This window comes from Lepidochelys olivacea (genome assembly GCF_965140295.1).
Source record: "Lepidochelys olivacea isolate rLepOli2 genome assembly, chromosome: 6".
Taxonomy (NCBI): Eukaryota; Metazoa; Chordata; order Testudines; family Cheloniidae; genus Lepidochelys; species Lepidochelys olivacea.
In genome coordinates, this window is record NC_140416.1 from 126341702 (window position 1) to 126358230 (window position 16529).

Genomic DNA, 16529 nt, shown 5'->3' on the forward strand with positions numbered 1-16529 from the left:
CCATTTATAAAACAAACAAACAAACAAAACCAAACGCTGAAGAACACAAGGTCCAAAGAGTGGGTAACCTCCAATCTGTGCCAAGGAAATGGGAACAGATTTTCAAAACATGGTCTGTCTTGGGTGTGCACCAATTTAGATGTGAATTTTGGGCAGCCTGTGCATGCAAATGATAGAATACACACAGGCAAAGCATACCCCTTTGTACAAATGAAGATCGAATGGGGTTTTGCCTGTAAATGTTATCACATGTGCATATACATCCATGGTATTGATCCTACAAATCCTTACGCACATGAGTAACTATTTCTCATGAGTAGCCTCTTTGAACTCTGGCATGATAAATCCCAGAGGATGGAGCTATGATGGAGAAACTCTTTGCAAGGATTCCTTCTGTATACAGATCTTGGGACACAGGGACTACACCTGTGAGCTGCAGTTATGCATATGGGTACGTATTTGCAGGATAGGGCCCAAAGACTACAAAAGTTCTACACCCGAGATATCTGCATGCAAAAAGGTGCATGCACATGAATGGAGCTTGGAATGAAGTGCTATTGACAGTTTGGCCCAAGTGGGCTAATAAAAGAGAAAATAGCACAGTCCTTGTCTTTGAATAGACATAGTAATCTAGGGTCAACCAGGCCTAAATTCTATTGTACTTCTCTAACTTATTAGAGAAGCCTCTGCAAAGTGAATAGAATAGTAATAATCTTGAGCAATAAAGGTAACCCAATGGACATATAATACATGTGGACTTTTGATAAGCTCCCACATAAAAGACTATCAAAGAAAAGAAATGAGTAGAGGAGAAAGGGGAACGTTATGACATGGATTAAAAACTTAATAAGTGATAAGAAAAAATGGTCTCCTAATGAACCTTTGCTTCTTATTGTTGGGAGAGGTTAACAGTGGATGTTCCAGGGAATAGCAGGAGGACCAGCAATTATTTCCAGCACGTTGACTGATTTGGAGCAGGCATGGCACAGTGAGTAGGTGGAATCTGCTGGTGACAGTATGCTGTTCCACTTAGTAATTGTGGTCACACTTTATATTAAGTGTACATCTATAAATAATTTATAAATGTTAATAAGTGATTAATAGATGTCATAACTTTAAAAAATCTTTAAAAAAGGGAAGAAGGAAGATCCTGGGAACTACAGGCCAGTCAGCCTCACCTCAGTCCCTGGAAAAATTATGGAGCAGGTCCTCAAAGAATCAATCCTGAAGCACTTGCATGAGAGGAAAGTGATCAGGAACAGCCAGCATGGATTCACCAAGGGAAGGTCATGCCTGACTAATCTAATCGCCTTTTATGATGAGATTACTGGTTCTGTGGATGAAGGGAAAGCAGTGGATGTATTGTTTCTTGACTTTAGCAAAGCTTTTGACACGGTCTCCCATAGTATTCTTGTCAGCAAGTTAAGGAAGTATGGGCTGGATGAATGCACTATAAGGTGGGTAGAAAGCTGGCTAAATTGTCGGGCTCAACGGGTAGTGATCAATGGCTCCATGTCTAGTTGGCAGCCGGTATCAAGTGGAGTGCCCCAAGGGTCGGTCCTGGGGCCGGTTTTATTCAATATCTTCATAAATGATCTGGAGGATGGTGTGGATTGCACTCTCAGCAAATTTGCGGATGATACTAAACTGGAAGGAGTGGTAGATACGCTGGAGGGGAGGGATAGGATACAGAAGGACCTAGACCAATTGGAAGATTGGGCCAAAAGGAATCTGATGAGGTTCAATAAGGATAAGTGCAGGGTCCTGCACTTAGGACGGAAGAACCCAATGCACAGCTACAGACTAGGGACCGAATGGCTAGGCAGCAGTTCTGCAGAAAAGGACCTAGGGGTGACAGTGGACGAGAAGCTGGATATGAGTCAGCAGTGTGCCCTTGTTGCCAAGAAGGCCAATGGCATTTTGGGATGTATAAGTAGGGGCATAGCGAGCAGATCGAGGGACGTGATCGTTCCCCTCTATTCGACATTGGTGAGGCCTCATCTGGAGTACTGTGTCCAGTTTTGGGCCCCACACTTCAAGAAGGATGTGGATAAATTGGAGAGAGTCCAGCGAAGGGCAACAAAAATGATTAGGGGACTGGAACACATGAGTTATGAGGAGAGGCTGAGGGAGCTGGGATTGTTTAGCCTGCAGAAGAGAAGAATGAGGGGGGATTTGATAGCTGCTTTCAACTACCTGAAAGGGGGTTCCAAAGAGGATGGCTCTAGACTGTTCTCAATGGTAGCAGATGACAGAACGAGGAGTAATGGTCTCAAGTTGCAGTGGGGGAGGTTTAGATTGGATATTAGGAAAAACTTTTTCACTAAGAGGGTGGTGAAACACTGGAATGCGTTACCTAGGGAGGTGGTAGAATCTCCTTCCTTAGAGGTTTTTAAGGTCAGGCTTGACAAAGCCCTGGCTGGGATGATTTAACTGGGAATTGGTCCTGCTTCGAGCAGGGGGTTGGACTAGATGACCTTCTGGGGTCCCTTCCAACCCTGATATTCTATGATTCTATGATAACTGCGTGCTACAGCCATCAGTAGCACCTGTTATGGAACATTATACATGCTTCAGCAGAAGGTTTCCGAGATGGTTCTGAGTCTGACATGATGTCCCAGGAGGTGAGCTGCTTCCCTAGAGCCTGCATCTGAGATGTGACTGAAATGTTGCTGTTACCCTGGGCCCCTCTGACCACTACCCCATGCTGTTCAGCCACCTGGGCACTAATGAGACCACCAGGGATGACCCTGAGCAGATCAGCAGTGACTGCAGAGCTCTGGGAGTGAGGGTGAAGGGGTCAGGGGCACCACTTGTGTTCTCGTTCATCCTTCCAATTGAGAGTAAGGGCCCAGGGGGGGAACACACACATCCTGGAGATGAATGCATGGCTGCATAGATGGTGTTTGTGACGGGTTGGACCCCTTGGGAATTCACCTTATGTGCTGAGATACCACTGAGTCTGCCTGTTCTGCCAGCATGGGTCATCTTTAACCTGTCTTGCTGAGCCAGGCCCTTAAAATGTCCTCTAACACACACACACACAGGCAGGGACACACCCAGCTGCAGATCAGCTCTGGGAAGGCTCAGCTTAAGGGACTTGCTCCAGCACTCAGATGTCCCCCTTCCTTGGAGTGCAGACCCAAAGGTATATTATGAAATTCACCCCCTCCCTCAATGTGGAGAGAGGAGTGCACACTTCTTTCTCTCCCCTCCGTTCACCCCAGTTAGAAATTACAGAACCTGGGTTTAAACAAAACAGCTGTTACTAACTATAAAAGGCAAATTTTAAGTGGTAAAAGGGATAAGAAACAGAACAAAGCAGATTACTAAGCAAATAAAATCAAACACACAAAGTAAGCTAGTTTCACTAAAGACATTGGTTACAAATAGTATTTCTCCCCCTAGATATTTTGCAAGCAGTTTGCAAAGTTTCTGTCGTTCAGAGTTCCAGTTATATTCCTTTTTCAAACTGGACCCACCTCGGTCTGGACTCCCTCCCTGCAGTCTTTCTTCTTTGGCAGACTGCCCATGGAGCAGAGGAGTCCTCTTTGCCTTCCTCCCCACCCTTAAATAGGATTTACATAAGGCAGGAATCCTTTGTTTCCCAAACTTAACCTCCCCCACCCCCCGCCGCCTTCCCTTACAGTGGAAAGTTACAAGAAGTCTCAAGTAATGTTTTAGTATTGGGTGACAAGACCACCTGACCCTGTAGTATCACAGTGTCATGAGTCAGTAGCAGTATGGAGTGTCCACAGGAAGGCCAAGCTTTTCACAGTCCATTGTCCTTGCTGAGGGGCCATACACCCTGTCTGGCTTTTCCATTGTTGTACCTGAAGTGTTAGCATGGGCGTCACCCAAAGTAGCACGGTTGAAATACAGATACATAGTCAATATTCCTAACTTCAGATACAGAAATGATACAGGCACACACACTAGATAATCACATTCAGTAAATCAGAACCTTTCCAACGATATCTCACATGAGCCTTCTTGCATAAAGTATAGCTCAGTTATGTCATATTCATATCATAAACATATCTTCATAAGGAATATGGAATGACATGTCACAGTATTGAAGGGAGGGCTTTGGGTTCCTCGACCATGGGATGCTGTTCCATGAAGGAGGACTGCTAGGAAGAGATGGGGGTTCATATGACCAAGAAGGGGAAGATCATCTTTGGACTCTGACTTGCAGCCTGGTGAGGAGGGCTTTAAACTCGGTAAAAAAGGGGTCAGGTGACAAAAGGCCACAGGTAGGTATAAAAAATGTGACCTTAATAGAGGGTTAGATGTTGGTGGGGGGATATGAACAATTACAATAGGATCATAAGTGCAACTACTCCTGGGGGAATTCTGTGCCTAAAAATTCTGCACCTAAGAATTAAAAATTCTGCAAAATTCTGCACATTTTATTTGTAAAAATAACACAATATAATCACACACGTTTCAATTATTTTGGGAATTTATTTCAAAACACCTATCAGCAAGTATGTCTATAACAACATAGACAACAAGAAAAGCTTCAGGAACTGTTTTGTGACAAATAACTCCTTATGAGGTATATTAATACAGAAATTTGAGTAATAATTCATTTAAACTACAATACAGAACTGTATTTCCTGCACCCATCAGAAGCAGTGCAATGCTTGGGGGAGTCAGGGGTAACGGAGGAGCCGAAGGAAAGGAAAGTAGTTGCTGGGAAGGAGCGTGGAATTGGAACTGGAAGGTTGCTGGGTGTGCTTGGGAGAAGTATGGAACAGGGTTTGTTTTTTTTTTTTGATGGGGAGGGACTGTTAGGGGGTTGGAGAGCCTCACCCATGCAGACCCTGGCTGACCCCTAGCCTCTCCCATTCAGTCAGGCGCATCTTCCCCTGTCCCTCTGTGTCCCTGAACCCTCACCTCCTTTCCCATGCATCTCTCCCTCCCCATGTGGCCTCGCACCACCACTCAACCAGCCCCACTCCCCATCCCCATGTGGCCCTGCACCCCTCTGTCCCTGGAACAAATGATTAAACAATCAGTTTGTAAGAACCTAGAGGCTTATAGGGTAATAAGTTTTCATAAACAAATTATAACAAAACAACCTAATTTCCTTCTTTCACAAGGTTACTGGTCTAGAGTATGGGGGAGGAGGAAGCAGTAGATGTGATCTATCTTGATTTTAGTAAGGCTTTTGATACAATCGCATGAGACATTCTCATAAGCAAACTAGGGAAATGTGTCTCAATAAAATTACAATCATATAAGTGCATAACTGGTTGAAAGACCATATTCAGAGTAGCGATCATATGTCCTCCTAGTTTGACAGCAAACCAATCTAATGGGGCCCTGCAGAGGGTTAGTCCTTGGTCTGGTACTATTAAACATTTTTCATTAATGACTTGCATGATGTAGTGGAGGATTTACTTATAAAATTTGTGCATGACACCAAACTGGGAGGGATTGCAAGCACACTGTTGCACAGAATTAGAATTCAAAAGGACCTTGACAAATTGGAGAATTGGTCTGAAATTAACAAAATGAAATTCAATAAAGGCAAAGGCAAAGTACTTCATTTAGGTAGGAAAAATCAAATGTACAACTACAAAATATGAACTAATTGATTCAGCAGCAGTACTGCTGAAAAGGATCTGGGGATAATGGGGGATTACAACTGACTATGTGCCAATAAATTGAAGCAGTTGCAAAAAAAAAGGCTAATATTCTGGGCTATATTAATGGGAACATTTTATGTAAGACAGAGAAGGTAATTGTCCTGCTCTACTCAGCACTGGTGAGGCCACAGCTCAAGTACTGTTTCCGCACTTTAGGAAAGATGTGGACAAATTGAAGAGAATCCAGAAGAGAGAAACAAAAATGCTCAAAAGGAGATAAGTCTGATCTCAACCTTTCTAAAGGGAGATAAGTCTGATCTCAACTGTGATGCAGCTGATTTACTTCCCCAGTGGAGAGAATAAATTAAGACACTTGGCAGGCAATCATGTGATTAAAGCAGACATCTGAAAGAGCAGTAAAAAGAGGCCTGTGGACACCCAAAGGGTGGCTGCAAAACAACATGGGTGGGAGAGCGTTGATTTGTCCTGCAATGGTCCTTAAAGAAGGGATCAGTAGACAAACCTATCTGGAGTTTTGTCTTTCTTTTGCAAGAAGGTGAAAGAGGTGGGAGAGGACTGTGACATTCTATACCTTGGGGGAGGATCCTGTAACCCACATATTCCTCGTGTTTATAGAATTGTGATCTTACTTATATAACAGGGTGTGTGAGGTATCAGGGGAAAGGTTATGATCTGCTGAAAGTAATTTCTCTATCCATATATGTAGATCATTAATGCATATGAAGTTATAAGAATTGTGTTCTATGGCTGTCACTAAAACATGCCGTAAATTGGAGAATCAGCCAGATATTAGCTCCCCAGAGGCAACAGCAAGGAAAGTAACTAACGCCTGGGCAGGTTGTCAAACAACCCATCAACAACCACTGTCCACCTGCATGAGGCCACACCAGGGGAATCACTCAACCTTGCTTGGAGACTCAGCAATGCCCAGCAGACATGCCTGGACTTGTGCTCCCCAAGCACACGGACTGAGGGTATAAAGCAGAACACCGGGGCCCCGTGTGGGGCCTTTCTCCTTCACCAACCTACACTGCAAGCAACAAGGACACCCTGAAGACTCCAACTGAGGGGACTGGCCCAGATTTTAAGGGTAAAATCTGTGTACTAGGAACTGCAATATCCAGTGGGGTGAGAAAAACTGCTTAATCTAGATGTTGCCCAGTCTAATAGGGTTCAGAGTTTGGACTTTGTACTTATATTTTATTTTATTTTGATAACTAACTCCGACTTTTTGCCTATCACTTATAATCACTTAAAAATCTATCTTTTGTAGTGAATACATTTGTTTTACTGTTTATCTTTACCAGAGAGTCTGTATGAATTGTGTGAAAAACTGCTCAGGTTTGGAAAGGCTGGTGTACGTCCACTTTCCATCGATGAAGTGATGAACCAATTAATAAATTTGCACTTCTCGTCTTGAGCAGTGTAAGATGGTATATTCCTGAGTTACAGTGTTGGGAGCTGGGAGGATTTGGCTGGTGCCTTTCCCTGTGTGATTCATTAGTACATCTGGGAGCATTCATGCAATCTAGCTGGGTATTGCATCTCCACCTGTGGTTGTGCTGAGTGATCACAGCATCTGGAGGGGTTTGCTGCTGCTCACTAGCAAGGCATTGTGAAAGACTGCCTAGGCTGGAGAGAGTTCAGGGGGCACTGCAGTCCCACAGTCCCAGGCTGCACCCCGGGGATCCTGTCACAAGGACTTGTGTCTTCTCCAGCAGCTCAGAGAAGAGCAGAGGAGAAGGTACCTCAGTATGGAGGGGCTATGTCCAATTTAAGGCTGGGTGGAGGACATTTGGGGCTTATTGGGAACTTTATATTAATAAAAGCAGACCACGAGAAGGGCTATTATTGGCTACTGAATGCATCTCTGAGTTTATGCACAACCAAAAACGGAAACTGAAGCATGGTGCTGCAGAGCCACCCCTGACCATGAAGGGGTGTGTAGGTGGTAGCCAGACTTGTTACATTGGCACTGAGATTTGGACTCATGTAAAGTATTAAGAGCTGGCTAAAGTCAACATTTTCAAGCCTGGGTACAGTAACGCTCCCCTAGGTGAATGGGGCCTGGTTTTCAGAGGTGCTCATTACCCACAGCTCTATTTCTTTTAGAGTGGAAATACCCTCCCCTTTATTGTTCCCCCTCCCAAATGCATAATTGTGTTGTCTTATTTGATAGGATCAGGTCAGGGCATGGTTAGTGTTTAATTAAAAGAGCAGTAGTGATTTTATAATATGGGTTTTAAGTGCTAACAAGTACAAAGAAGACACCGTTCCATTATACTGCAAGTTATTCTGATCAAACACAAGTCCAGGAGGTTGCTTTTCCTCCATTGTTCTTCTGCCATTTGGAATAATTGGGTTTTTTACCTGTCAATTCTCATGTTTGCCAGCCCCCCAATTTAGTCATTATCTAGAGCTCAGTTTGACAGAATCATATACTAGTTACATGGTTTATCCTGCTGATTAAGACCTCCTGATTACAAGGCTCTTTGCTAATAGCTATATTAGCTATGATTTTCCTCCTTCCTCACCCGCTTTGTCAGTGCTAGCAAGCAAGTATACTACAAGCAGAAAGAAAGAAGAGTTTTCTTCATAGGACTTATAACAGCCTAGGAGAGCTGAAATAAATGTTTTGCCATTATAATAAACTTTATGGATCCAGGGCATAAACTGGTCTGAATTGACCACAGCACCTCAGATCAAGGGAGAAAACCTATTAAGGTCTTTCTAGTCTATAACCTGACAAAACTGATAGACCCTATGCCCAGTGCATAAGTGAAAGAAAGGCACCAATCTGGCTTCTCCATCTAGTGGAGGTATTTGAGAAAGTAGATAAAGAGTAGAACAAATGTCTTCATGAAGTGCCAGACTCACTTTGCCATTTTGAATCTGCCTTCCCTTTGCTGTACACTGCATTTCACTTCTGAGTGTGTAAGGAGGAAGTGCTGTGTGTGATAAAGATTAGTGGTACTTCCAGGCAGCCGGACTGGACAACTCGAGGCATCAAGTGCTGTGGAGAGGGAACAATGGATTTATTTTCCCCTGAAGAATTTTGCCTTTTTTTTTTTTGTATCCGAGAAACATAAAACTGATTTTTTAAGCTATCTTGCTATTCAGTGCATCAGCATCAAGGAGCAGATGTGTAGCTCCCAAGGCCAGAGGGGACCATTGTCTGACCTCCTGTGTAACAGAGGACACAGAACTTCCCCAGAATAATTCCATCAGCCTCCGCTGGAGAGTAGAGGCCAAAGGGGGAGTAAAGAGAGATTGTGAAATTGCCGGCTGGGTGAAACGAGAGAGTTCCTTGGGGCAGAAGGCAACTGCTGGTGCTTTTAGGGCCTGATCTAAACCAAATGGAAAACTCCTTTTGAGTTCAGTGGACTTTGGATCAAGACCTTGATCCAGTACATTTCGGCAGAAGATCAGTGTTCCTTTCAATTGGCCCTCATTTTAGAACCAAATTTGCCTCTGTCCCATGCAGATATTATGGGATCTTTCTTACATGACCATGAACGATTGACATCCAAATAGCTGAATCATAACACTGAGGGTCTACACAGCACAGGTTATGCTAAAGAAATAATCTCTTGAGGTCTCGCACCTGGGTGCGCCGCTCAGTTCATCCTTCCACTTGCAGTAAATAGGGTAACATCTTGCAGGTCCTGTGGCTGCCAGAGCTGTGATACATTTTGCTGGGGTGAGGGCCTCTCTCTGTGTTGTTCTTTCACACAGACGCCACCTCCCCATGCACCAACTCTGATAACACAGCTGCCTCTGAGCTCTGTAGCCCTCCCATGCCCCCCTGACACCCAGCCTGTCAGGCCCACTTTTGGCCAGCTATCCTCCCACTGCCGCAGAATCCCCAGCCCCTCGCACCCCCAGCGCACACTCCACTGGTCGGCGGGTTCATCACGGGCCTTTTCGGTGGCTTATTATTTTTGTTTAAGAACATGGTGTGGTGAGCGGGGGCTATGTCTGTACAAATTATGAATTCTGAGTGATATTCTGAAATTGTACTATGCAAAACTGCTGTATCATCTGTGTCCATATGTATATGTGGGTCCACCATTGCTTACAGTACCTCTAACAGGTACACACCGGATCAGATCCAATAGAAGGTGCTTAGGACTCAACAGTTCAATTCAGGAGCAAACATCTGGGAACAATGGGTAAGATGCATCCTCTGAAGGGGGGTGGGGTGCAGAGAGGGAGACAGGATGAGTAAACATGGGGCATGAGACATGCGTGAGCAACCATCCCAGAAGCTGCATAAGGGGCTCCAAGAGGGAGTCCCCATGTAACAGCCTGCATGAGGCAGAGGACACCTGGGCTGCCTGGACACTGATGGTCCCCAAGGCCACCCAAGAGAGCGGGAAGCTAGCAAGGGAAAGGTGGGCAACGTTTGTTTTTTTCGTATGTTCTGTACTCTTTTGTGCTTTATATGATCTCAAACCAGCAGACAAAGGGGATGCCATCGTTATCCTCAACCGTGATGGCTGCATTAACGAAACCATCTGAGAACTCTCCAACATCGCCTACTATAAAGAACTCAAGGAAGACCCCTATAGCACAATTTACACAGAAATTTAAGGATATTATCAAATCCTTCTCCAAACAACTCCAGGAGAACCTCTGCAAACTCATCTCCCATGAACCCATTGCTGGGACCTTAAACATGCTTCCTGACATATACAGACAAAGGGAACCCAGGCAGACCCATCATATCTGGCCACAGCACTCTTACTGAAGGAATATTGGGACTCAGTGAAACCCTCCTCAAACCACTCAAACAAGCAAAGGGCCAGCTTCCTTCAGGACATAACTGACTTCTTCCACAAACTGCACAACATTAATGGCTTCTCTCAGAACACCATCCTCAACACCATGGATGTCACCTCCCTATATACCTCACAATGGCAGCATAGCTGCCTGGTTCAAATATTTACAAGACAATGGACAACCCTCAGATATCCACCCCAAACATGTTGCCAAACTCATCCATTTCATCCTCACCCATAACAATTTTACATTCAACAGCAAAGACTTTGTCCAGCAGTGGGAACAACCATTGGTACTAGGCCGCCAACCTATACCCCAACCTCTTCATGGGCCACTTTGAAGAAGAATGTTTAGACAAATGCACCATGAAACCAATGCTATATCTGAGATACATTGATGATATCTTCATCCTCTGGACAGACAACTTAAACTCCCTCGTAGATTTTCACCACAACTTCAACAACAAAACTCTCTCCAGAATACTCCCACACTAGCATCAACTTCCTGGACACCCAATCAGCTTCAACAATGGAACCCTACTGACAACTATATACAAGAAACCCGTCAATCACCACACCTACCTTCATAGATCCAATAACCATGCCATACACACCAAGAAATCTGTTATCTACAGCTAGGCACTCGGATAACACAGAATATGCTCCAGGGAGAAACTTTGTGATATATACCTTAACACTCTTAAAACTACGCTCACCAAACAAGGACACCCCACCAGAGAAGGAGATCATATCATGGAATGGGCCACCCAAATACTCTGAGAGAACCTGCTCCAATACAGAAATAAAACCGCATCCAATTGCACACCCTTAGTTGTCACCTACCACCCCACAATCCATATGGGGTATCATCGACCAACTAAAACCCATACTCAATGAGAACCACATTGTGAAAGAAATCTTTCCTGAATCCCGTCTTTCACCTTTAAACAACCCCCCAACCTCTCTAAGCTCATCATCAGAAGGAAGCTCCCCATAGACCAGGAAATACCAAATCAAAGTGGCACCAGACCCTGTCAGAAGAACTGAAGCAAAACCTTCAAACATATCTGCACTGCTACAACAACACACCTGTCAAGATTCAGGGGTCCTATGCATGCCTGTTGCAACAAGTGGTGGACTTCATCCAGTGCAATCAATTCCCCAATAGCAACTAGACAACCTCTGCTCTGTCAAATGAACTCACACAGGAAAAAGAAAAGGAGGACTTGTGGCACCTTAGAGACTAACACATTTATTTGAGCAAATACATTGGTTAGTCTCTAAGGTGCCACAAGTCCTCCTTTTCTTTTTGTGGATACAGACTAACACGGCTGCTACTCTGAAACCTGTCACACGGGAAAATGATAAAAGACAAAAACAGCACATCCCCTGTGGGTGAACACTTTTCACAAAGCGATCACTCTAGATCTGACCTGTCAGTCCTCAGCCTCAAAGGAAACCTGCATAACACCTTTTAAAAGACGAGCCTGGGAGCTTAAATTCATTACTCTGCTAGATATCAAAAATCGTGGACTGAATTGAGACACTGGATTTATAGTTTATTTCAACAATCTGTAATCCACTAACAACCTCTCCCCAGCTGCTTCCTCCTTTCCTTTCCCCCATGACTGGAGAGGTGTTAACAGGCCACTTCACTTTGAATGGTCCCTTGAAATATGTGATAGGTTTCAGAGGGGTAGCCATGTTAGTCTGTATCAGCAAAAACAATGAGAAGTCCGTGTGGCACCTTAGAGACTAATAAAGTCACTACAAAAAGTAATTTTCCCCTCTGCTGATACTCACGCCTTCTTGTCAAGTGTTGGAAATGGGCGACATCCACCTTGATTGCGTTGGCCTTGTTAGCATTACAAAAGTAATTTTCTTCCTTTCATGCATCCGATGAAGTGATCCAGAGCAGCAGAGGTTTGGATTCCCTCACAGCAGTGGAGTGGGTGGCTGGGAGGCGTCTCTTCCTGTGATCTGTGATACAGCGTCCCTCTGTTGACTGTCTGAAACCTCAGCAGTTGTGCGGTGTCCCTAGAGACGGCCTTGTGCTTTATCTGGAACATGGCCAGGTGAGGAGCTGAATTTCAGACAGATGCACCTCACTCACTGAGGAAAGCTCGTCAGAGAGACTGCCTTGATCGGTAAGATGAACGTGGGTGAGTGCGTGTGAGTGTGAAACTTATCCTCCTAAGCCATGAAGGCACTTTGGAAAAACCCTACCCCTTGTGAAGAGTGGAAACCCATATCATTTCTAACATGCCCTGTTAGGAGATGGCGTGCGATAATACATTCTGTGTCCCCGTGTCCACCCTGAACACTGATGGCATGCGAGTCGTGACCTCACCCAAACACAAAAAGACTCTGAGTGAACCAAAACAGGTTTTGTTTTACAATCGCTCTGTAAACACCCATCAATTCATGGTTCCCCAGAAGTCCAGGCTCTGGTAGCGCATAGAATAAACACCCCGGCAGCAATTTTTGCCTCTTTCCAAAATTGTATCTGCAACATTTTCATTCCACAAAATCATGCAGAGACCACTTTATTTCTTGGTTTCCCCACTTTGCAATCAGAAAGCCTTGTCCCCTGTTGGAAATTAAACATGATAATACATTAATAAAACCCCATTAAATTGTCATACAGTCTTTCTGGATTTCCTTTCCCATCACTGCTTATTATTACACACAAATACCCTAAGTAGAAGCTACGCCCTTTGTGCTCAGCCTAATCCATTCAACTGGGTTTGACATAATCCATTCATCACCATGGAAGCAATGCTGAGATCACAAATGCTGGATCGTGGCATTACTGAATAAATAAGTCAGGGAATGTGCTGATTAGAAAGAAGGCATACAAAAATCTTTGAAATCAGTAGTGATAACAATAGAAAAAGTACATGACAGCTAATGAATGAGATTTCGATTAACATTACAGTTTGGAAACGTTGCCAGAGTTCTGCAGTGGTTCTTTAAGCTAGACATGGATGAACTTTCATAATGGTGTCTCTGTCAGGCAAAACATCTGTTGACTAGAGAGAGTGTTTTATTTTGGGGGATGACTGCATTGCAAGAATGCCCTTGTAGGAGTTCCAGGATAGACCTCCAACACCAGCTAAGGAAAAGTACCATTTGAAAAGTTAGAAATTGCTTGACGCTTTTGCTAAAGGAAAAGTTTAATTCTGCCTTACTGTCTGCAAAAGTGCTATGTGCCTTCAGAGTCTTTGACATAGGTTATTTTCAGAAGGATACAGGAAGCACCAGGTCTATCCCTTATCTAGGCACCTTTCTGATGTCCTCTATCTACATCAACGGGATGTAGCATTTGCAAACAATACTGAGTACATAAGAGTAAATTTCCCCAAGTACCGTATTTGGGACTGTGCTAGCTGCTGCCCGTTGTAAATGTGAAGAGATACACGTACTGTTGACATTATCCTATCCAGACCAATTAGCTATTGTGTGATTACAGACATTCAAAAAATTCAACCAGCTCTACTTACATAAGATGCATTGATTCCAATTCTGGATTAAATTTAAGCCACTAAATCAATACAATGTGGCTTTTGCAACAGTGGGAAGAATTAACCCAGAAGTTAGTGTCAATAAAAATATTCTCCTTTCGGTGCTCAGCTTTTAAAAGCTCCATCTGACGGATTTCTTATGAGGCCAAAGTAACCAAAGTGTAGGCTTTCAGCTAGAATAATTTCTCCGCCCTTCAAAATAACTGCTTATTATACCCAAATATTCATTCTATTTATCTAAGGGAATAATGAGCCTTGAACACTGGTTAAGAGCGTAACAAAGCTATCAGATTTTTATCAGGCTTGATGCAGCAGCTGTAGCTGATTTGAGCTGCTTATCATAATATTCCTCTAAAACTTGCAATGCCTAGAATGAATTACATTCATTGGCTTAGCATGGTCCACTGCCAATGAAGGAAAATGGGTGTTTTTCTAAACTATTGGTATCGAAGATAGATTTTTTTTGATGCAATTGATAACTAAGGCAAGTCTTTTTACCAGAGAACTTCTAAGAATCCCATATAAATGAACAAGGATAAAATCAATGGGTTTCTATAGAAATCACTCTTAAAAACCCATAGAATAAAATCCTCTCCACAGTTTAGAATTTTATAACATTCTGTGTGATGATTAAAATAACCTTTGAAAAGTTCTCATAAATCTAACAGGACTTTTCCACTAGGGAATTGAACTATTAAGGCTCCAATTTAAAAAAAAGAGAGAAAACACTTGCACACATGCGTAAATTAATCGACTTCAATGAGATTTAAGAACAGGCTTAAAGTTGCATTCTATTCTCAATAAGGATGTATCTCTGAATCACAGACCTAATGAGGATGGAGGATATTAGCCACTGTAATTTATCCACGTATGGCTATCTTGCTGTAACAGACCATGACAATGAATTAAGAACCATTTTTTTCTTATAATAATAATTCCTAGAAGCCCCAATTAAGATCAAGGTCCTTTCATCCTTTAGGCATTAGGCCTAAAGAGGCTTGTCTTGACTTCTGAGGATTATTCTAGATTTTGGTGGGACAGGGGCCAGACTATGAGCCATTTGGTGGGAGCTTTGCCATGTGTTCAGTGAACGTTCTTGCTCCTCTCTGGAGTCTCATGGGAGATGGCATATGATAGCTTGCAGAATGCTCTAAAATGTCAGTCTAAACTTGCTGGGTAAACTGGAGGAGTGGGATTTCTGGGGATAGCAGCTCACAGAGACAAATTATGCAGGGTTCTTGCCATAGTTTTTATCCAAGTATTAGGTTCCATTGGCAGTAATTTACTTGCATTTCGGTTTCTGACTGTTCTTACCCCCACACGAAAACTGCAATTTGAACTGAAACTAAATGAAAACTTTCATTTGTTTGGAACACTTCCCTGGAACATTTTTTAAAATGTCAAATGAAACATTATTATTAGAATTGTGTCAGGGACTAACCAGGGTGGTTTTTTTTTTGACCTGTTGTAATAAACAGTGAGGGCAAAGAAACTGGGTTCTAAGAACCTGGGGAGATTCTTATGTTCTACCCTATGGCACAGCACACGATGAGGTGCATGAAAAAGTTCCAGCATTTCCCTAGGCAAATAGGAATAGCAGGCCATGCTCCCAGCAAGACAGGAGTACAGCACTGAATTGCCTTTCCAAACTAACATGCTGGAGCTAAACCTGCTATGATGTGTGGGTTGCTTTAGTGATCCCTTTAATCCCTTTAGTGATTTCATATTTACCTGGCAAAAGGGCACCTCTGTGACTCAAGGAGTAATGAACCAATGAGGTGTGACTGAGTGAGCACAAAGACTTAGCATACCAGTGGTTAAAGCAATACCTGCAGCAGGAAACACTTTGCTATCAAGCAGTGAACGCAGGCTTCTTTGTATGGACACTGTTGCTTTTAGTACCAGATTGACAGTTCAGTGCCACCTAGAGAATCTTCTGCTGAATTATCTGTGTAGGAGATTTTCACCGATAGTGTTGCATGATAAGTAACCACTCACATCTTTTTAAACTCTCCACTACCTTTGACGTTAAGGAGTTCATTTCAGTGCCCTCCAGGTCATCTCAAAGTACTAATTCCCTTATGGAGCTTAGTTTTGCATCAGGACTCATTGAGAAACCAGCAGCTCTTGTGAAGACCAATGTGGTGTTTCATGTCTACAGCTAACCTGGGGGCTGATCCTCTCACCTTTAGTTGGGTAAGTAATCACATAAGGGTAGCAAGTTGAATCATAGAATCATAGAATCATAGAATATCAGGGTTGGAAGGGACCCCAGAAGGTCATCTAGTCCAACCCCCTGCTCAAAGCAGGACCAATTCCCAGTTAAATCATCCCAGCCAGGGCTTTGTCAAGCCTGACCTTAAAAACCTCTAAGGAAGGAGATTCTACCACCTCCCTAGGTAACGCATTCCAGTGTTTCACCACCCTCTTAGTGAAAAAGTTTTTCCTAATATCCAATCTAAACCTCCCCCACTGCAACTTGAATCCTTAGTCCCTATGTCCTATACATTCCAGAAGTCCTCCATTCACAGATTCCAAGGCCAGAAGGGATCATTGTGATGATCTTGTCTGCCCGCCTACATAACACAGGCCAGAGAATGTCCTCT